Raw genomic sequence first — 23,120 nt, 5'->3', positions numbered from 1 at the left:
ATTCCTCCATTGCCTGTGTGACTCAAGCATTCACCACAACTGTCTGGACACCATTTCCTCCTTTATTAATGAGAAATAATAAAGCATGCAAGAGTGGATTTGCACATCCTCTGCAAAACTATAAAATATCATACACTTAATGTTGATAATGCTACTGCATAGAAAATGCACACTTCATAGAAGGAGCCAGGAATCATCATTATTACCATCACAGTTATAGTTATTATCAAATAATATTGACATAGCTCTCAATTACAAAACATCTTTACTTGATCTTGTCAAAAACCTGCCTGCCTAATTATGTCATCATCCCTCTTTCCACAGAGAAGGACACTGCAAATAGCAAGTGGACTCCTCAGACACTCGGGTGCTGAGTAGGCACAGGACAAGACTTCTAAGTCCATATCTCTTGCTGTGTTGCAATTCCAATATTCCTGAAAAGGCAGCTTTAATTGGAATAATTCCTGGAGATGATTGGATCATGATGTTTTGTCTCATTCCCTGGGGCAGGTGGCGGGTGGCAGGGGGAGAGGATATGCCCAGGTAGCACTCACATCATGCTGTCACCAAAAGAAACATCAGGCCTAAATTTAAGTGATAATATATGACAGGCAGTATATTTCTGGAACGTTATTACATGCCTGGGGTGATGGCGGGAGGTCGGGGGGGAGCTGAGCCTGAGGACATTTCTTTGAGTGTCATTTTGTGTATGCTAGGGAATCACATATAAGTCAAATTATAGTCAGTTTAGAAGTGTGACTGGTGTGACATCAGCATCAGAAAATCTCTCTCTTTCTCTATCTCCATCTCTTTCTCTGTCTCTCTATTTGTGTCTCTTTGAGTCTGTCTCTCTGTGTGTTTTTGTGTATGTGTCCCTCTCTGTCTCCATCTCTCTCTCTCTGTCTTTCTTTGTGTCTCTTTGTTTCTGTCTGTCTCTGTCTGTTTTTTTGTGTCTATGTCTCTGTCTTTGTCTCTGTGTATGTGTGTGTTTTGTGTGTGTGTGTGTGTGTGTGTGTGTTTGTATGTGTGTGTATATGTATTTGCATGCAGAGGCCAGAGGACAACCTCAGAGGGATGCCAGTCCTCAAAAGCAGTCTACCTGTGTTTTGAGATGTCATCTCTCCATGGTCTGGAGCACTCTGACTAGGCTGCCTGGCCACTGGGCCCAGGAATCTCCACCTCACCAGTGCTGGGATTAAAAGCACACTTGACAGCCTTTCCACGAGTCCTGGTGATGGAATCTAGGGTCTCATGCTTGCAAAGCATAGATAATTGAGCCATCCTTCCAGCCCCCAGGAGCCTCTTTCTTACCTCAATCAATTTGAGACTTAAGAAGTACTTAGGTTCAAAATCAATGATAGAGATGAGAAATTGTCAGTGTCCATGAGGGCAGAAGATGGCTCGTCTGAGAAGATGTTATGTCTGAGTCCAGAGCCGCATGAAGTGGGTGAGTTGGACTTAGAGGGGTGTGAGGCAGAGCCTGCCTACATTTTCCAGTGGATACTCACTAGATTTGCATATCTCAGGGCCTTGCAGGATCTGGTTGTGGCTTTGCACTCAATCTCAGGGCTGGGTCTGTTCTCTCTACTACTTTAAATGAGCAGAAGGCCAGAATGATGGATACCAGGATGATTGGAAATAGACCTCTGAGCTGATCTCTGGGCTGGATCTCTGAGCTCTGATGTCCCAGCCAAAGTGAAGCAAATCCAGGCTGCTTGACTCTTCTCTGTGGATTGTTCTCATGTGCTGCAATCAGGAGGGGATTGGGGCATTAATACTTTCCAGAGGTGTTGCCCTTGAGGACCTGACAAACTGGAAGAAGATATAAAACAAATTTGCTGAGATGAATCCAATATGGGGCAATAAAAGAACACTTACTTCAGAGTCCTGCTTTGCTCTGTCTACAGTGTGTGGCATTGAGTTAAAAACAAGGTTTCCAGGACAGTGCCTGCTGAGGGATTCAAAGGCCTAAAGAACCCAGCATTCTAAGGAAGCCCAGGTTCTCAGCCCCACACTTAAGGTTTTGTTGTTGATGTTTGTTCGTTTTGATTTTGGTTTGGGTTTTTTTTTTGGGGGGGGGGGTTGTTTGTTTTTGTTTTTAGGCTCCAAGGAAAGAGAAATTGGAGGATGGGAGCTGAGTACTTTCTTGCTTCTAGGGTTCAGGTGAAAATTAGAATATGGAAATTTGGGGGGAGCAAATTGGCTCCATGAATAATTTGAGGGCAAACTCAAAGGTCACAGTAGAGCTCAGATCCTAGAACCCTAGAGGTTACTACAGGCAGACTTGCGAATCCAATATAGGGCTACCTATAATCCCTACGCTCGAGAGGCAGAGGCAGGGGATTCCCCAAGGTTAGCTGGTTAGCTAGACTTGTCAAAATCACCAAGCTCTAGTTTCAATGAGAGATCCTGCCTCAAATAAAGCCGACAGTGGTTGAGGAAGACATCCAATGTCAACTTCAAGCCACCACACTCACCTGCAAACACATGCACCTGCACACTGGTGCACCCACAAACATGGGAACACACATATAGGAGTGTGTGCCGCACACACTTATGCATGGAAAAGAGGAGACCAGCCATTAAGCACTAGCCAGTTGTGACTAGTTGTATAGAATCTGATGGCACACATGACTGGCAAGAATAGGAACAGCTGTTAGAAAGTTCTTTTGAATTCTTGGGGTCCATGAACATTCCCAACTTCTTTCTCTTTTCCGTCTCAGTGTAAGTGGATTAGACTGGATGCTGGTTGTCAGGAGCTTCCGTCTAAGGAAGCTACAGTAACATCTTCCTTGTTTAAGTTGAATAGCATTGAGATGTTTTATCTGGCCTGGGGAGAAGGGATCAGTTGACAATATGTTCCATGGAATTAGGTTAAGAAAATACTAACACAGGTACATGGATGGGTTTTGTTTTTTCCATTCTTTGCCTCAGCTCCTACTTTCTCACTTGGTAGAAGAACCTGCTGATTGAGTTCCATCTTCCAGCACCATCCACCCTAATCCATTCTTGCTGCTGCCACCAAGGTGGTCCCTTTCAAAATGTAAGTCTGATCATGACATTCTCTCTCCTCAAGTCACTTACAAACACTTCAGCAAGGCCTTCTAACCCTCAACTGTTTGACTCCTAGCTTGCTTTTAAATCCTCTCTGGCCCAGAGTCCTAAATTGGATTTTAGTCACACCAGCAGTAGTACCACCAGGTTCCTCCCCAAGCACACCCCAGTGTCTTGCTGGTGTAAGCCCTTCTACTTTTATCCAGTGTTTTTATTTTCACCCCAATGAACTTGTCCTCTCTCTCTTTCAAAGAGAATTGATGTCTTCTCCTTTATCCCCACAGCACAACCAGAAAGACACCTACATGCCATTATCCTTCATGAAAAATATTTATTTGCTGTTTACTCCCCTTATTATGGTGTGAAATTTGCAATCCATGGGACTATGTCTTATGTATATAGCTTAGTATGCATCCTCACTACTGATTTACATAAATATATAACCGATTAATATTTAAAGAACAAATAAATGAGTTATAGAAGGCAATGAATTGGCCTGCCAGACATGTATTTCTTTTTATAAGGCTTTGCTTTCATAACTGTCACCCCTAAATATGAGTCCATCTAGGGAGGGCACAGACCTGAAACAGCACCTCTGATGATGATGACGGGCTCCAATGTGGTAATTGTCTTCTCACTGCTGAATCTGAATTTGAGATACAGCAAAAAGGAAAAGCAGACAGTAAAGGCCACTTTGCCATTCTCAAGACTTCAGACACAAAGGAGAGCTGCCAGGAAGACCATCCACAAGGAACAGAACAGAGAGCATGGCTGCTGCCTGCTGAGAAGGAGACAGGGCCAGCTCTGGTCCCCTGGGGATGACCTTTGGAGCCATCTTGGATCCTATAGGCCTTTCTGGTTTGCACTGGTACCTTCTGGTTGCAAGGACAACTTTGAACTTCTCTGTTCAGGTATTTTTATAACTGCACTTATTTATTTCTGTACTGACATTTTCGACTTTACATATGTTGAAATATATTTCTACCTTAAGAAAAAAAAAACAGAAAAATGTTAAGTGGTTTATACATAGAACAGAATGAATGTTTGCTAATTTAAATAAGTGATTGATTGGGTTGAGCCCCAAATGGGCAGGGAAAAAAAATCCTCCCTGTTTTCTTCATTTACATAAATATATCTGACATGCTGTAGGTGCCTTGATAGTGTCTGTTGAATGAATGAAAGCACACAGAATCTGAAAAGCAGGAATGTGAAAAAATATCTATGAAACTTACCTGTCATCTATCAAAAACATTGGCAAGGCAAGAGGCCAGGCAGGATAGCTCTGTAGGTAAGAACGCTGTGCCACTAAGGTTGATGGCCTGAGTTTCCCAGTTTCTCCCACTGACCATCTCCAGTGGGCAGACTTATCCCAGGATTCCTTGCAGCCAGCATTCTTCTCCTGGGACAGTAGCATTTCATAAATAGCTGATATTGTCACTAAGCATCACTATACTGCAGATGTCACTCATATCCTGAGCGATTCTTTAGGACCACCTTCCTCTTGTCCCTGGCTTTCACTCTACCCTCCACATTGGCTCTCTAGACCCAACTTTTGGCTAATGGACCTATCCTGGAGGAATAGGCCTGTGCATCTATTACCATATCCAACCTAGACTCCCTTCTGGCTTCTAAGTCATTCTCATATTAGAGAATACAGCCCAGCTCCGTCACCACTTTCTCCTCTTCTCTCTTGTCCTGGTTTACCTTAGCCCTTGTGGTCTTTCTCCTCCCATCTTTTCCTTGAGCCTGGGTTCTAAAAGGACAGTGGGAGGCCCATACCCTGCCTCTTCCAAGCACATTGTAGGCTGGTGGGAAGGAGATTCAGCCTGCCCTTGGCTGCCTCCATTTGCCTCAATTATTGTCCATTTCTCTAAGCCATAAGTCACACTAGGGTCATGTTGCAGTGTCTGTCTAAAGCAAGGAAATGGGACTGAAACTGAAGCATGGCCAAACAGAAACTATTTTTGATCATGCTTTTGTTTTTTTGAGATACTCCATAACATGTCTGCTGCTTGCAAAAAAAAAAAAATTTAAAAAGGGTGGAAGGGCTCCAGTTTCAGCCTGATAAGCATATCTGACAAGCCCAGGGATCATGGGAATCCTGAGAGAATGGCACTGCAGGGTTATGGAGCCTCGGCTGTGCTCAGGGACAGACAAGTGTTATTGAAGGATGATACAGACCAGAGCTCAAAGCAGACATGGGCTTGTCTTGTTCTCAGAGGAAAGGCGGCTGGAAATGGGGCTGGAAGACAGGGTCAAGGCAGCAAGGCCCTCCTGGCCAGCAGCCCTCCCAATCTTGTCTCCACAGAATCTCCCTGGGAAAAAGACAGAACCCAGAACAATTCACGGGGCTGTCTTTAGAATTAATCGTGATTGATATTCATCCAAGAGAGTGAATGGATCCAGGAAGGGGAGAGAGATGTCTCATCAGAGGGCTGAGTGGGCTAGCTCCCAGATTTGCTTTCCATCCCATTAAAGCCTCATTAGAACTAGTCCTTTGGGAGATCTAAGACAGTCACATTGGAAGCACTTGAGAAAGCAGATATTTGGGCAAGGGAAAGGACTCCAGTGAACTGTCTTCTACTCTCTGGGAGAAACAGCGAAGACAGCAAACAGAATCACCAGAGCAGAGAGGAGTCTTGGAGGTCGTCAGAGTCAATGTCTCCATTTCAGAGAGGAGCACAGAGAAGAAGGGGGGATATGCTCAAGGTGGCAGGGGTTGGGTAGGGGAAGCTGGACCATCCTTTGCTCTCCCGATGTTCAACCCCTTGCATTTTTCTTACATCCATCTTTGAAGGACAGACCAGACATTGGCTAAGATGCCCATTTCCCTTTGCTGGCCTATGGAGCCAGGCTTCTAAATGCAGCTCTCAGGGAAGTCTCTAGCAGGGGTGTCATTGCTACTGCCAGTGCTGAGCTGGCAGACGAGGGTGGAGAGAAGTGCTTAGAAATCCTGAGCACTGAAAGGTGGCCTGTAATTGTAAAATTCCATTTCCTTTCAATTAGCAGCTGATTGCCTTTGATGAGCTGCGACATTGTTTCCTCCGTGTAGATTAGGAGTCAGAGCAGTCAATGAGCTGTGAAATTCTCTCGCTGCTGAAACAATAGACAGTGATTAAGGCACAGCTAATCCGATCATTACAGCCAGAGCCCACTGATCATTAGCTGCTAACCAGATCCCAGAGAGCCGCTCTAGTCCGGCCAAGGCAGAGGCAGGCACCAGGTCAAGGCTACCAACATGCTGCCACCCCCTCCTCCCATGCACAGGAGGGGCTGGGCACAAAACAGGATGCTATGGCGGATACAGAGAAGAAGCCTACTAAGGCAGCCGAATTCCAAAGGCAGATGTCCCAGAACTGGGCTGGAATCCTGCCTAAATCAAACCCAGGCTGAGGTTTAACCTCTGAGCTGAGATAAATTATTCGTACCAAATCCTTAATAATACCTTCCATGTGCAGTTGTTCAGAGGATTAATATCACAGCCTAGGTAAGACCCTTGGCATGACGCTCTGAGTTGGTGATAGCGCTAACTAACATTTTCAAGTGTTTGCTACGTGCCTAGCACTGTTCTCGGGGCTTTATATGGATTAACTTGTCTAATCTTTGTAACAGTGCTGACAAAACACATGCTATTATTATCTCCCTTGTTCCAAGAGGAAACAGAAGTTCAGTACCTCATTTGAGATCATTTAGTCAAGGGTGGCAGAGCTGGGATTTGAACTAGGCTTGCCAACACAGAGACCCTGTGATGAAACATACACACACACATACACACACACACACAGAGAGAGAGAGAGAGAGAGAGAGAGAGAGAGAGAGAGAGAGAGAGAGAGATTACTTGTCTTTGTTTGGGCCTGGAGACTGAAAGCTTTCCTGTGCAGGAGATCTAGGCAGAGATGAGGACTAGCATTCAAAGAGCCATGTCCAAGCCATGGAAACTGACTAAGCAGGTGAGGAGCAGGCTTCAGAAACGTATGGTTGTAGAGCTGAGGTGCCATAGGTTCTGTTGACCATGGGCCTTTCTGTCCAGGGTCTGCATTCTCCTGGACAGTGCTGTCTCATCCAGTGTAGAAGCTATGGCCCGACGAAGACAACTGCAGGTGCACTATCAGAGGAAAGGGAGGAGGGAAATCAGAAGTGCTAGAGCCCTATGTGTTAGTGTTTGGAACTCTGCCCTTCCCTTTTTGGAGTGGCCATCTAAATCATTCCGTGAAGCAGGGCTTAATGAAAGGGGGAAAGTGTCTGCATTCCTAGGGTGTATAGGTTGGGTGTATCTCCCATGCTTGCCACCTCTAGTACTGAGGTCCGCTTGCAACAAGTGATTGTGGAGCGTACTAGTCTATGCTCACAAGCCAGTGGAGGTTCCAATCCACAAAGTAGCATCAACTAGTGACAGACAGGAAATTTATTCATAATCTCCCCTAGTGGTCTTGCCTCTAGGGCCAAGTAATAACTAAACAGTATTGTGCTCCAATTCCAGAGTTGCCAGCAAGGCTGAGCCCCTTGTACCTAGGTAAGCATCTTACTGCCTCTGTTTGCACTTTCTTGTTTCCCATAGCACTGCTTAGCTCCTAGAACCTCCTCCTAGAGGATTTACTTATCCTTTTGACCTCATCTCTCAGGCTCAGAGCTGTCATTGATGGGCTATGGGACCCAGGACCAGTCTTAAAATGTCAGTTTTCTCAAGAGTAAAAGGGAGTGATGGGGAAGATGCCAGTGGATAAGAGCCCTTGCTGAATTCAGACCCCAGCACACACAGAAAAAGCTAACCATGTTCATGTGCACCTCAGCACTGTGCATGGGTACAAACAGGATTCTTGGGGATTGCTGCCCAGTGAGACCACGTGGAAGGTTAGAGGTTCCAGATGCAGTGAGAGACGCCATCTCAAGGGAATACAGTAGAGAGTGACAAAACAGGATACCTGACATCCTCCTCTGGCCTCTGCATGGACATGGATGGGAGAATACACACACACACACACACACACACACAAATACCACAGCAAGAATAACAGAAGAAATATGTAAAATGTAGGATAAAGCAAGCACTCGGGTTTGATGCAATTCTATTAATAGTTATATTTCTCCTGGGATAGTAGTAATACTGGAAATCTGAGGCTCACACCCAGAGGAATCTTTTCTCTATCTTGCATCTGTGTCCTTTGTCACTCCTCTGAACTGCTGCAATAGTATGTGACTCTCAGCCCTCAGCCTCTCATACACAAAGTGGCCAGGTCTCAAACTCCTTACTTCATTGCCCCTGTCATCCTGCTGCATAGTGGGCATGTTCTAGGCTCTGAGAAATCTCCACATATTGTTCTCTGCTTGCTTTGAGAAATGATTTCGGGATAGCCGCTGCTAATGAGCACACACTGCATGAGCCATCTGCAGAAGCTGATGACAAATATTGAAGATCCACACACATCTGGGAAGCCCACAGTTGATTGTCCCCCTTTCCAGGCCCTTCCATTGCTGCCTCTAAACAAGTCCCAGTGTCACCTCCAAGGTCATCATGAGTCTCAGCTTCCAAGAGCACTGCTGATACTGTTTTTGCCAGAGGCCCCTCCCTCCAGAGAAAACAACACAGAAAACCCCGCTCTGTATGATTCACCCATCTTCTATAGTTGCATCAAAAGGAACAAATGAGAGGTGCTATTGCCTATTGCTTTGAATTCTTTTTGCCAAGCACAGTTGAACAGCTGATTTCAGTCATTTCTACCTATGGTTTCCTCCTTAAAGCTAATTAGTTTCTTTTCAAGTAATTGCAAATAGTACATTTTCCAGGCCCTTAGAGTCAAGGCTGACAACTAGCTGGCTGGAGTGGGCTCTTATCAATAGTTCAAGAAAATTAGACATGCAAACATCCCACCAGGGCCCTGAGGGTTGCTCTGAGTTGTTTAGAATAAATGGCTCATGGAAGGCCCAGAGCTCTTTTATGAATGGACCTGCTCATGCCAAGTCTCTGGGATGTAGTGAACCAACATAGGAGTGAGGAGGTTTAGAAAGCCTCAGCAGGACTCAGCTCTGTGTGGGGCAACAGGCTTTGTGCCCTGAGTGTAGGCACTGGGTAGAGGCAGGGGATGGAATTGAGGCAGATGGGTAAGAAGAGAGTGGCAAGAACTATTTGGAGGTGGGGGGGGGGTTAGAGGAGGATTGACAATCTTGAAAGAGGAGGGATGGATGCAGTAATTGAAACAGGACTCATTATCTTCTTCACCACCACCTTGACTTCTTCATCCTCTTCCTCCTCCTTTTCTTCTTCCTTATCTTCCTCTCCGCTTTTTCCTTATACTTTTTTCCTTTTCCTTCTTTTCTTTTGCCTTCTCTTCCTCCTCTCCCTCTTCTTCTTTCCTCTCCTCTTTCTCTGCCTTTTCTTCCTCCTCCATCATCTCCATCAGTGAGCCACTGGTCAGTCACAGTACTCAGCCTCCAGTAACCAGAGAAGCACTCCTGCCTGTTTAGCTCCCAGTTCCATCCTGATGCTTTGGTAAGTGCTGATTTCAGACCTACTGTGAATCTGGCTTCAGATTCTGAGATGATTTCTTTTTTTTCTCTATAATTTTAAACTTTTAGTCATTGTCACTGTCACTGCTGCCGCCGCCACCGCTGCACCGTTGCCATCGCTGCCGTCACTGCTCCTGGGTTTGGAGCTAGAGTGAGGGATCCTCAGCTGATGGCACTGTTTGGGAGGTAGTAAAGCCTTTAGGAGGTAGAGCCTAGTCACAGTTTGGAGATAACTTGGAAGGGCCTTGAAGTCTGTAGCCTGATCCCTTTTCCTAATCTGCTCAGATGTGAGAAGCAGCCCCAAGCTCCTGCTGCCGTAGCTAGAAGCGGCTCCACCACCATGCTTTCCCTACCATGATGGGCTATGCTTTCAAACCATGAACCAAAATAAACTCCTCCTTTATTAAGTAGATGGATTGTTTGTTTTGTTTTGTTTTGTTTTGTTTTGTTTTGTTTGTTTGTTTGTTTGTTTTGGTCAGGTGTGTGGTCACAGCAATGAGGAGAATGATTCAGGATACAACACAGATGCATTCTTTCAAAGTTTGGTAAATCTGAAATATTACTCAGATCTTCACGGGTGAAGGTGGGGATGCTGGCAGGATGGGTTCTTCTCATAGTGGCCATAGATGAAAGTGTCTCTGCTTTTTTCCTGCTCCCACATCCCTAAGCTCGTATATATTCCTTCCAAATCCAAAGTAGGAGGCTTCTGGCCCTGTCTCCTGTGCACCTCCTCTGTCTTAAACAGTGGTATCTCCTTCATTCAATGGATTTCCTCTTCCACACTGAAATGTCTTTAAGATTATTTGGTGCTCAGGTGGATAATCCAGAAAAATAATCTCCAGATCTGCTTGGGAGCAACCCTAACCCAAAGCCTGTAATCATGGAATAAGAGAGGTTTGCAGGTACTAGAGATTAGAATGTGAATATATTTTGGGAAGGAAAGAAGGGATTACTATTTCTACCACCATCTTAAGTCCTAATTCCATACCTGTTGCTGACACCCAACCCTACTGTAACTGACACATATGCTGACCTGTGGACAATTCCATGTGAGCATGCCAATGTTTCAGTAGACAAAGGATATTGTTCTGTGTTCCAGTGATGGCAGCCTTCATTCAACACATCGAAGGTTGTTGCTATGTGTCACTGAGTTTGATGTCTCTAACTACTTGTCATCTCATGGTTTTCATCTCTGTCATCTCACTCCTCCATTGCTCCTCTGACATCTGCAAACATGCCTTGAGCATCTACTGGAGTAAATGCATCTCTCACTCTCCTTACCTACTAGGCTAGAAAAGGATTTAAGTACAGACCCACCTGCCACAGTTCTTTCAATTAGTTTGCAAAAGTTTAGCCTGGGTCCATTAATTTCTCCTGCAAATGGACCTACTCCAACCACACAGCATTTTTTTTGTTTTGCCAGAAAATTGCATTTCCCTTCCACTTGGTTATGCATGTTTCCACACACACCCCCACCCCAGAAATCCTTCCTTAACATGGCATCTAGAATAAATATTAAGAATATATCAGTTATACCCCATTAATCTCTCACATCTGTTGGCATTCTGTCACCTGGCCATCGAATAAAATTCACATGCTGTGGCCTGGTTTATAAAGCTGTATTGCAGCTGGCTGAACCTGTCTTTATGACCTCAGAACATTTCTCTCCATTCCCCACATGTTAGCCTTCTCGCTAGTCCAGGAACAGGTCTACCTCATATCCACATCTGAGCTTTTACATCAATGGTTCTGTTTTGCCAAAATTCCCTTTTCCATGAATTCTCAGGAATGGCTCTTCTTATCCCCCACTCAGCAGGGCTGCTTTTATTTTCTAGACACCACTTATTCACTTATTGGCAGTACTAGGAGTATTGAGGGTATGAGGCCTATTGCATAGTGCTATGGCCACAACAGCAGGCAGAAACAATTTAAAGGAAGAAAGAGTTATTTTGGCTCATGGTTTCAGATGGCTTTATTTTATTTTTATTTTACTATATTGTATTTAGACAGGATCTATTTAGTTCTGGATAGCCTTAAACTTGTGATATCCTTGAGCTCACAGGAATCTATTGTCTCTGCCCTCCAAGAGCTTGAATTAAAGGTGTGTGCCATCATGCCTAGCTCAACATTTCAGAGAATTTCAGCCCCATCATGTGCGACCAAGCATCTAAGACTTAGCCTGAGGTGGAGTCATTTCAGATTTGTACTATTCTACCTGGTTTACCCTGAAGTGTGTGAGCTTCATGGGAATGCTCTATTCTCTCTTGGTCCCTCCTCTATCCAAGTCTGCTGTAAAACCTGTTACAGACCAGATTCTCAACCAATGTTTGAGAAATAAGAACGGTTCTCAGTCTTGGCTCCCAGCTAGAATCCCTTTCCTGCCGAGACCATCGAAGTGGGACTCTTTGGGCCTGGGGTGCAGATACTTTTAGAAGCCTCTCAAATAAGTGTGCATCTAGACTTATAAATCAGGCACTCCAAGAACACAGACCATCTACCTCGGGACAGTCTATGACCCTTCCCTGTGCTTTAATATTTAATTTAAGCTCTAGCAAGAAGAAGATTGTTGCTTGCTTTCTTTGGAGCTAAGATGAAGGTCTTCTATGTCTGATTCCACCTGAAGCCATGTCAGCTGGTCATTACACCAACTACAGCACTGAAATGAAGCTGTAGAAGAAAAGTGTGGAAAGCTAAACTGACTGGGGCAGGAGAGAGGACTGAGGGGAACATGGAAGAAAAGGGCTGGTGATGTGGTAGTCAGTCACAGGTGCCTATGTGCTCACCCCTCTTAAATCCTCCCTTCTGCTGAGGCTGGGCAGGATTAGGCTTCTGTCACTTGCAACTAAAGGAATTCTGACCAGTACTCCATCAAGCAAACAAGTGTGAGTCTAGAAAAGAAGAGCTGAATGGGACTCAGAAGACAGACTAATAAGGCAGTGCCTTTATCAACAAATCTGCAATTCCAATTATAGGCTGTTGCTAACCTAGAAATAATCCTCCATGTCGTTTATTTCAGTAACGCTAGCATGTTTACAAAGGGTTGCTGTTGGGCATTTCCACAGCTGAATGAAATGTATTAGATCACTTATCCTTAATACAGGGAATTGATTTGCCATGGAACTGTGTGTATTCAACACACACACACACATGTACACAAACACATACATATAACTGTACACACATACACAAGTACACACCAGTGTGTATGTGTGTATCAGTACAAATAAAGATATATTTAAAATAAACAACTAAAATGAGATATTTTTGTGGGTTTTTAAAAAAATTCTTTGACAAGGTTTACGTGTGTGCATGAGACATTTTGTTCTCAGTGCCAACTCCCCATTGAACATCCTTTCCTCTCTGATTGAAAGCTTTCTTCTGCTTGACAAGTCCCTGCCCCTACCTTCATGCCTGTCATGTATGTGTGACCTACCGAATTGGTCTGAGGTGACATACATGAGCCTGGGTCGGGGGTTATTTACTGGATCAGGTGCAATTTATCACCACTGAGGAAAATGACAGTTCTTCTCCTTAGCAACAATTAATTGGCAAATAGTCCTTCAGAGATGAGTGGGGTGTCATGAGTGTCCCCCTACCTCCAACCACAATGAAAGGCTGATAGGTCCAATCTTGTGAAATAACCACAACTGCAATAAGTTCATGGGATGCAAAAGTCATGCCACATCCTGGTGGATGTGTCCCAGCACTCCTGGACATCTTCCGGCTCTTACAGTCTTTCCATTTCCTCTTCCATGATGTTCTCTGAGCCTTGGAGAAGTTAATACAAATGTTCTGTGTGATTTGACAGTCACTTGCTGTTGGCATATCGAAACATTATGAGGCTCTGCATTCATTGGATTCCTCATCAAAACAAACACACTAAAAACAAAACAAACAAACAAATAAACAGCGACAAAAAGCCAAGCTGATGGAGGCGGACAGCAGCAGCAATCTGTGTCTATCCACACTAGCATTTAAGAAGACAGTTTCACACCATTTTCATTTAGTAGCCCCTCATCCAGGGCTTATGACCTCCTCCCCGACCCCAACCATTACCCAGTTTACAGTACAGGACATGAATTCCCTTCTGTGCAGCAGGCCTTCTTAATCTAAACAGAAAGCAGTTTGTTCACTCCACAAGGGTCATACCACCGTTGTACCAGTGGGCACATCTCGCTACGTAAGAGAGTTGATGACTTTTCTCCCCAAGCCGTTTATATAGTTTCTTCTAGAACAATTAAAACAAATGAGCAAAAAGAAGTTTCCATTTCATTTCTAGAGTAATCCCTCTGTGTCCTACAAACAAAGCACACAGTATCTTCAGCAACAGGGTCTAGTCATCCAGTGCCAGGGAGAAACTGAGGGCAATGGCAGTAGAGATAACGTTAGGGGTGGGACTCTAAAGCCTCCATAACCAACAAGTACTAGGAGGTACCCCCACTGGGCACCGAGATTTTCATGTAAGAATCCATAGCTTCTGGTAAGGGTATGTTTCATCCATGTATGGTGCCTCATTCAAATCTCTTTTTAATTGTGTTTTAAATATGCTTATAAAACAATAAGATTTTTAAATGAGTTTTCATCTATTTTTAGCTTGGGTTTTCTCTACTCCTTACTTCTTTCCCTACTATCCTCCTGTCACCAAGGCTATTTTTTTAAAAATCACGATGTGATGTTCATTCCCCTGTCCTCCCAGAGTGACTTAAATATGCTTCTTTACATGTGAATTATGGGTTTGGCCTGTGTCTCAGAATTTCCATAGTGATAAAACACCATGACCAAAAGAAACGCAGGGAGGAAAGGATTTACTCTCAGGTCATATTCTGTCACCAAAGAAAGTCAGATCAGGAACTCAAGGCAGGATCCTGGAGATAGGAACCAAGCATTGCTGTGAAGGAGTGCTGCTTGCTGGATTGCTCCAACTGGAGCTCTCAGCCTGCTTTCTTATAGAACCCAGGACCACCTGCTCAGGTGTGGCACCACCCATAGTAGGCAGGGTTCTGCCACATAAGACAAAAAAAAAATGCCATCCAGACTTGCCATCAGGCCAATCTGATAGAGACATCTCAGTTGAAGTCTCTTCTTGGATGTATCTAGGTTTGTGTCACGTTGGCAAAACCCAACCCCCACAGCACATTGGTTTCCAATGGGATATTAGTGGACATGGTACAGGGAATACTTTGTTTATGATCACCATGAAAAGAATAAGCGTAGTGGGCCCACTGCTCCAAGCACGAAGAGCACCCAGAGTGGAACTGAACACAAAGTACAGCTTCAAACCATGGCCAGTTTAGGACATCTGCCCCTCATTCTCATATGAGGCTATCATGAACTACCATGTGATTCCCCCATATTTAAAATACAGAAAGAGTAATAAAGATTTTCCAGAGTAAGTTTTGAAGACCAAAAATCAAAAAGAAAATTGTACAAATACATGTACATACACACACATATGCATGTATATCTATATATGTATATATGTGTATATGTATACATATATATATACATATATATATATATATATATATATATATACACACACAGGTGAGGTTGCATTCATATGTGTGTGTGTGTGTGTGTGTGTGTGTTTGAATATCCTCTTTGATAGCTACCTGCTGTATATATTTTGGGATAGGGTCTCTCAATGAACTTGGAGCTTGCTGCTTTGCCTGTTCTCAATCACCACCTTGCTCCAGGTATTCTTTGGTCTCAGCTCAGCCTCCTGTCACATCGACTTATCTTTTAAATGGGTTCTGGAAACCCAAACTTGGTCCTCATGTTTGTGAATTAGCCAGTAAGCTATCTCATTTGCTCCTACTTCATAAAGTATCAAAGATGTTTGTGGATTAAAAAAAAACATAGAAATTAGCTTATACAGTTTATAAGCTTTATGAGCTGGTAGTTAAAGAATGATCTTTAGTAAACGTGGATGGAATGAAGGAAGCCACAAGAAAAGTTAAAGTATACAGAATGCACATGCACTGATAAGCTTTGACTTTGTTCTTTGTGGCAGATCAGGTAGCTAATAAAGTAAGTGATGTCACTATTCTATAAGGTAATAGCATTATCCTATATGGTCCACTCATTTGCATAATGCTTTCTCCAGGGAAAACAGTGAAAGAACACGGAATGATGGCTGCATCCTGAGTCTTGGAATCTAACAGATGTGGGTTCAAATCCTCCTTAGGGGGGGGGTTATGCAAATTATGCTGGTGATCAGATCAGTGTATCTATGTCTTTACATTTATAAAATAGAAGTGAAATCTACCAAGCAGTATTAGCATGAGGAAAAAAAACTGAGACAAGGTTTAGAAAGCACTCAACACAGTACCTGCATTGAATAAAAGATCATTGAATGTGAACTCCGCTTCTTGCTCTGATGTTATTAGAGCAAGAAGCGGAGAAATACCTCCATAGCTAAAATACCTCTGGTGAAATACCTCCATAGCTAAAACACCTTTTTATGTATTGAGGAATTAACACCACTGTTAAGAGATTAATTCACAGCACTGCACATGAAAACAGTGATTCTGAGCATGGCAAAAAACCATAATTAAAGTATCCAGTATTGTTTGATTACAGGGTTGACTTCGCTCACTTTAGCACTTTGTGGTTAGGGAGCAGCAGGCTAGAGGCAAAGAATGGCTTTATTTTCTGAGGGGTTCCTGACCACTTCCTGGGGCAGGGTGGTGGTTATTCTTCTTGTCCATTGAAGAATCTGAATCCCAGTAGAGGGAGAGGGGCAGATAGAGAGGTATTGATAGATGAATGGAGAGAGGGAAGAAGGGATGAAGGAAGGGAGATTGAAAGTAAGCCAGCTCAGGATCCTATGACCACAAAGAGGGAAAGACACACAGGTCAAATACGTATCTTTAGTGCCTTAAGATAGCCTTTCTACTGATGGATGGTACTCCCATCCACTGGGTCCTACAGAGGCTCTTTCCTACTTTAGGCGCCAAATTTAAGGTTATCTAATAGGCAACACTTTAAAGTACTTTGAATGCTATAGCAAAGATTGCTAGATATAAATTCTATTGTTTTCTTCTTTAATGGATAAAATCCAAGGTTTATTCTGGCTGTTCAATCATAGGTCAGCATTCCCTGGTTTGGGCACTTTTGCAGCTAAGGAGATTCAAAGGATCTAATAACATATACTAGAATTGCTAGGGAGTTTCCAATATACTGAGTCATCTGAGAGATAAGAGCACACACCCTCCTTCCCTCTACATTACCTTCTCCTTCTTGTCTAGAACATGTACTGAGAGTTGGTACCTGGCAGGTATTATAAACCATAAACCACAGGGAATGGCTTTACAAATGGCAATGAACACTAGAGACAGTACAGCAGGAAGTTAAATGGTATATCAGACTCTTTGATGACAGTGGCCAATGCCAGGTTGCCAGCTTTTAAATATCTTTTAAAACAGAGTGAATATGCCTGTATTAAGTTTCTTTTGCTATTATTGCACCTGAGTGTATCCTGTTGCTCCTACAATTTCTTTAATTCTCGTGCTAATTACTTTTCTGTTGTTGTGATAAAACATCATGACCCAAGCAACTTTATGAAAGAGGTTGTTTTGGCTTATAGTTCTAGAATGGTAAGAGTCATCATGGCTAGACGGCATGGCAACAGGAGCCAAGAGGTGTGTGTGTGTGTGTGTGTGTGTGTGTGTGTGTGTGTGTGAGAGAGAGAGAGAGAGAGAGAGAGAGAGAGAGAGAGAGAGAGATACACAGAGAGATACAGAGAGAGATATACACACAGAGAGAGACAGAGAGAGACAAAGAGAGATACAGAGACAGAGACATAGTCAGAGACAGAGAGAGAGACAGAGAGACAGAGAGAGGCAGTCAGAGAGAGAAAAAGAGGACTGGAAGTGAAATTAGGCTACACACTCAGAGCCCTGCTCCAGTGATATACTTCCTCCTTCAAGGCTGCTCCAGGTCCCCAAACAGCACCACCAACTGTGAACAAAGTCTTCCAATACCTGGGTTACCCCAAGGGGTCCATTTCTCCTTCAAACCACTACAGAATACTTCAGTATTCTGTAAGGTAGCATTCTTGCTCACTCCCCAGCATTTCGCTTGAGATCACTGGAGCAGTGCAGTGAGGCCCCTCCCACCAGATCAGTGAGTGAGTCACAGAGTAATTTGACCTGCATCCAGCTTCTGCAACACCCTGCTCTTAAAACTCATATTAGACTGTGCATCGGACGCAACATCAAAGACCGTTTTCCTAAGCTGGAGAACTTTCATGTCTCAGTGGAATTTTCCTTCAGAATCAAACTTTTTTTTTTCTGATGGCTTGAGCTCTATTTGCATCTGGCACGAGGTTAGTTTTTCATTTTGTAAAAAATAACATTCTAATGGGTTTTCAAGGGCCCAGAAGACTTGTTAGCCATTCCCTGGCTGCTGCAGGACAAACTCATTAAAAACATCTGAACAAAACCAACAGAACTTGAAGGGCAGCAAGAAAATGAAGATACTCTGTGGGTGGGGTTAGAGAACCCATACCAGGCACTAGAGATACTGAAGGTGTTCTCACCATACTACGGTTGGGCTCTATGCCCTAGACATGCCACCTGTCTATATCCCAGGATCCCATCGACTGCAAAGAAGAGTCACAATTGCTTATTCATTATTGCCAGAAGTTCAATCAGTAAGACAGTTTTGGATGTCCTTAGAGTTTTCTCTTAATGAGGTTGCTCCCTCTTCAGACAAGAAGTTTGTTAAGCAAATGAACAAAGTTAATAACACTGAAGGAAAAGTCTTTACTGGGTTCAAGAGAGTCAGTGACTCTTTTCAGCCTTGGGCAAGTAGCAGTTACAGGAAACTATGGTGTAGCCAGGGTACTCTCGGTTGGAGTTTACTATGTGTCGCCTGGATCTGTAGAATGGAGATAATCACACTGGCATCTCAGGATGGTGACATCACCTTGAGATGCATTGGCATACTTTTAGTGGTTTCTGGGACCAAGGGCTGGTCTCCCAGTTCTCTTTCAACCTCTGCACCATGGTCTATAGAAGATACACAGGCTATTAAAAACAATAAAGTTGGAAGAAAAGCCATATGTCTTCTGATGCCTCCAACAGCCTGGATAAAGAAATGAAAGCATTGGTCACAGTATCTGTCCAAATCTTAGCAGAGGTGTGGGGTTTTTATTTTATGTTTTTGAGGGGATGGGCAGGTACCTTAAGTTCCAAGCCCTTAGAGTGCAGCTTTTAATCCCTGGATCCTATCAAGGGAAGCACAGCATAGCAGGAACCAGCATGAGCTCCAAACCCAGTAGGCTTATTTTAATCTTTAGTCTTTATCTATGTCAGTGGTTCTCAACCTTCCTAATGCTGTGACCCTTTCATATAGCTCTTCATGTTGTAGTGACCGCCAACCATAAAATTATTTTCATTACTATTTTATAACTGTAATTTTGCTACTGTTATGAATCACAATGTAAATTATATGATGTGCAGAATATCTAATATGCAACCCCGAAAGGGGTCACAACCCACATATTGAGAACTACTGATCTATGCGGTCATGTGAGTTGAATATTTGCAAGGCAGAACTACTGATTGTATGCATAGTTGATGATGTTCAGATGTCAGTAGGTCAGATAACCCATAGCAGAGGGGTTAGAGCACTGACTGTCTAGACATCACCACTGGTTAATAGATAAAGATATGGACCAGGCTTAAGTCTTGGTTTCTCCAATGATTAACTGATTCTGTTAGAATGCCCAGAATGTTGGTCAAAGTATGTCTCTGAAATTGACTAACTGAGGAATCAAAGGCAAGTAAAAGTGTTTAACTGTGTAGCCAGTGGCCAAGACTGTCTGGACCCACAGGCTATTTAGAAGAATAACCCACAAAGATTCATTTAGGAAAGGCTTGCCTCTGGCGCCACCCATTCCTTAGTGACTTACAGTGATAGCCCTTGGCTTCACTGGTTTGCTCTAGCTCAGCTGGAGGTGAGGGGTGGGTTTGAAGAGTGTCTGCCTTGGTGCTTCATGCTGACAGACAGTACATGTCTACTAGGCTAGCTGCCTTTCCATAATTGCTTTGAAGTACGATGCTACTAAGTTAATTCTTAAGACAAAATTAAGACAAGATTGAGGGTGCCAGGCTGAGAGGCTTCTTTGGACCCCAGCATCTGTCTTTTCTATGCCTGGGCCCACTTTGCCAGCATCTCTCTTTCAGTCCACAGGTCTCACTGCGCTCAGTCTCAGCTCTCAGGGGCAGGCATCTAGCTGTGATATTCACAATCTTCTCTGCACTGAACCTTGAAGACTGGCACATGGCCTTGAAACCCAATGATACTCAGGCAACAAAGAGTGTTTGAGGCAAAGAAGTGCAGAAGAGATGGGGGCCAGCAACAAGAGTGATCACTGACCCAGATGGCATGCTGCTCACAGCCCCTCCACCTACTGGGACCACCTAATACTACTAAGTGACCATTGTCCAAAGCCAGCCAAACTCCATTTCCACTCTGGCTTCAGGCAGCTGTTACCAGAAGCTTAGGCAGGCATACAAGCAGACAGCACCAGAGAAGGTTGCCCTGGGGCTCTCTTCCTCAGGGTCTGGTACCTAGGCTCCGGGCATGAAGGCCTGGCATGTTTGCCATCTCAGTCCTGCCTTGGGCATCCATTAATGAGCATGAGCTTTTCTGTTGTCTCTTGAGTTTCTCAGTGTAGACCTGCATCATGGATGTCAGACTTCGAATTCCTTATCATGTTTATATCTAATAAGTGAACCGCCCTTTTTTTTTTAAAGTCAGCTTTTAAAAATACTGTGTTTGAACATCTGTCATGGGCTGGGGATTAGCTGAATAGGCGCTGCATGCCAGGATATTATATTCTCTCTTATCTTTTATACTGTAATTATCTTGATCCTCAAACAACTCAACACCAGTTACAACCACTTTCACAGACTTGTTGTTGCTGCAAATTCAAAAAATTATTTTATTTGAATCTAAATTAAACTGATATGTAACAAGGTTTTTTTTTTCATGTTAAGTCTCAGGGTAAAAAAAAAACAGTATCTGCAGATGATTAAAAAACAGTAAAACACGGACAATTTCAAAGTTTATTTCAAAAATAAACTCATGAAAATTCATCTAATTATGTAGCAGTGTACCAAAAATAATCTTTTCCAAACCTAAACTTGTTTAACAAAACACACAGTCAGCTAAGCCAAACGAGAGGAAACCTGTGTTTATGCCACACTTGTGCACCCTCTCCCCTGGCTGATGAAGTGGACACCAGAGCTTGACAGGGTTCAAAAGCCCAAGGGTGGCATCTGTGCCCAGAACTTTTGCTTTCAACCGTTCTGATAAGGGGATTGTCCATAATGGCATGGTGGCAGAGATGGGTTTTGTGGCGATTCATGGGAGTGAACTTGCTTTTGGTGGTACACAACATTAGGGTGGAGAAGACTGAGGGCACAGGCTGTCAGGAATATAGAGATACCAAGAAGTCACACGCATGAGCACACAAATGCGTCCTGCTTCCTTCTCTGCCTGACACCGTTCACTGAGCCCTTGTGCTGGGTCAGATGTGTGCTTGAGCCTCCATTCACAGCACATAGCGCCATGGAACAAAGGAGCTGGTTCTTATTGCTCCTGATTTACAAATGTGGAAACTGAGTTCAGAGTTGAATGGCTATCCTAAGGCCACACAAGCATCTTGTTCATATATTACTATGTTCTAACGTGCTGGCTTAGATCCCAGCCAACCTCTAAGAAGGAACTCTTGAGAATCACTGCTGTCTCATTCTTTAAAAAGTTCCTGGCCAATCTGTGTGGGGCTCCTAGCTAAAATAGAAGAGCCCAGAACTGAAGATACAGCAAAAATTCAAGAATTCATCATGAAATATTATTATTCTATTGGCCAAAACATACATCCCAGAGGAAAGGGAGTATGTTTATTTTATTCATATTGCAGCCCTAGGACCTCCTGTAATCGTTTTTCTCACTGTGTTTGGCTTAGAAGAGAGACTATTAATGTGTGGGAAGGAGAATGATAAGAGGGGCTTCCTTCCTGTGAGGTGGAAGTTGCTTACACTTTCTTTGCGAAGAAAAAACTAACTAGTGTGAGCAGATGAGAGAACAACCCCAGCGGGCATGTGGCATCAAGGAGGCTAATTAGCTGCAAATTGGCCACCTATCAATACTATCTGTTGGAATTGTCCCTCTCACGGAATCAGACGATAGTTTCTGGTCTCAGCGCCACAATCTTGTGCTGTGTGAATCACTCTGAACTTCTGACAGAGATGAACTGTAATGGTCTGACTCGGCTTCTTCCCCGGTCCTGTTGTGAAGAGTCCCAGAGTCCAGAAAGCGTCCTCAGAGGCTGCGTAAAGTGTCATCGCTGCTATTGTTCCTGACAGTGAGGGCTAAGAAGCAAGGCTACCTCAGGGCAGGAGTAGACTCCTGGAGAACTGACAGCAGCAGTCTCTAACATTCTAGAGGCCCAGAACATCCAAAGACAAGTCTCACTCTTTGTCATTTGCCTCCAGGAATGAAGAAGACTTCCAGTGAATGTTCTAAAATTCAAGCTCATTTCTTTTTTTAATTGCAGTACATGAATTACGATAGGCCTCAAAGTATAGTTAAAACCCTAAAACTCACTTCTCTCCCGCCGAACACAAATCCACTGAAATCATCTGGAAGGCTTCCCAAAGTCCGGTGAGCTGTGCTGTTTAGAGCTTGCTCTAACTTGGGGTGAGGGCAGGCCTGAGGAATAAGCTTGGCTGCAGCAAAGGGGTGAGAGGCTCCATGTCTAGTCAAAGCCAGAGAAAGAGTTTTCCACTTTAGGAGGGAAGGCCCTGAGACTGGCAGAAGACTGACCTGACATCCCTTTGACCCCTTGACACATGCTTTCCAATATCACTCTGCTGGTGGTCTTCTCTCACCTCAGCATCCTTGAATGTCAGCATCCTATGAATGTCGTTCATCCCTGTTGCCTGCTCGATACCAAGCTGGTCCCTAGACTGTCGGGCTTGCTTGCTTGCTTATTTATTTATTTATTTATTTTACATTCTATCTCTGCTTTCTTGGACCATCTTTGGATTTTCCTGCTCCTCCCTTTATAGATACCATTTTATATGCCTTCCAGAAATCGGTAGGATGATCTAATGGTGTTAAAAATGATCAGCAAGAGGGAGGGGTAAGAAATTCAATGTGGGCAGGGAAAGAAAGACAAAATACCATATTTTCTCTCACATGTGAAATCAAGATTTAACACGCACAGCAAGATGACATCAAAGCAGAAATGGGATGAGTCACCGGGGAGGACAAAAAGCACTGCAGGGGACAAGATAGGATGGATGAGCACAGATCACAGTGATTGCATAATGCCTATATTATGATGAAACCCATCGATTCGTACCCTACAAATGATTAAAAAAATAAACAGCAGCAAATACAAAATAAAACAGAATGCTAAGTGAGCTACCCCATACATGGTGATTAAAAGAATCGACAGACGACCAATTACAGCTTTAAAAAAGATATCTTCCCATCTAGCAAGGGGATAGTTCTCAGAACTAACAATGAGGGAGGTGGGAAGG

The sequence above is a fragment of the Mus caroli genome, unplaced genomic scaffold (assembly GCF_978045245.1).
Source record: "Mus caroli unplaced genomic scaffold, Mus_caroli_1 scaffold_8, whole genome shotgun sequence".
In the NCBI taxonomy this organism is placed as follows: domain Eukaryota; kingdom Metazoa; phylum Chordata; class Mammalia; order Rodentia; family Muridae; genus Mus; species Mus caroli.
Note: the sequence above shows the minus strand (reverse complement) of the source record.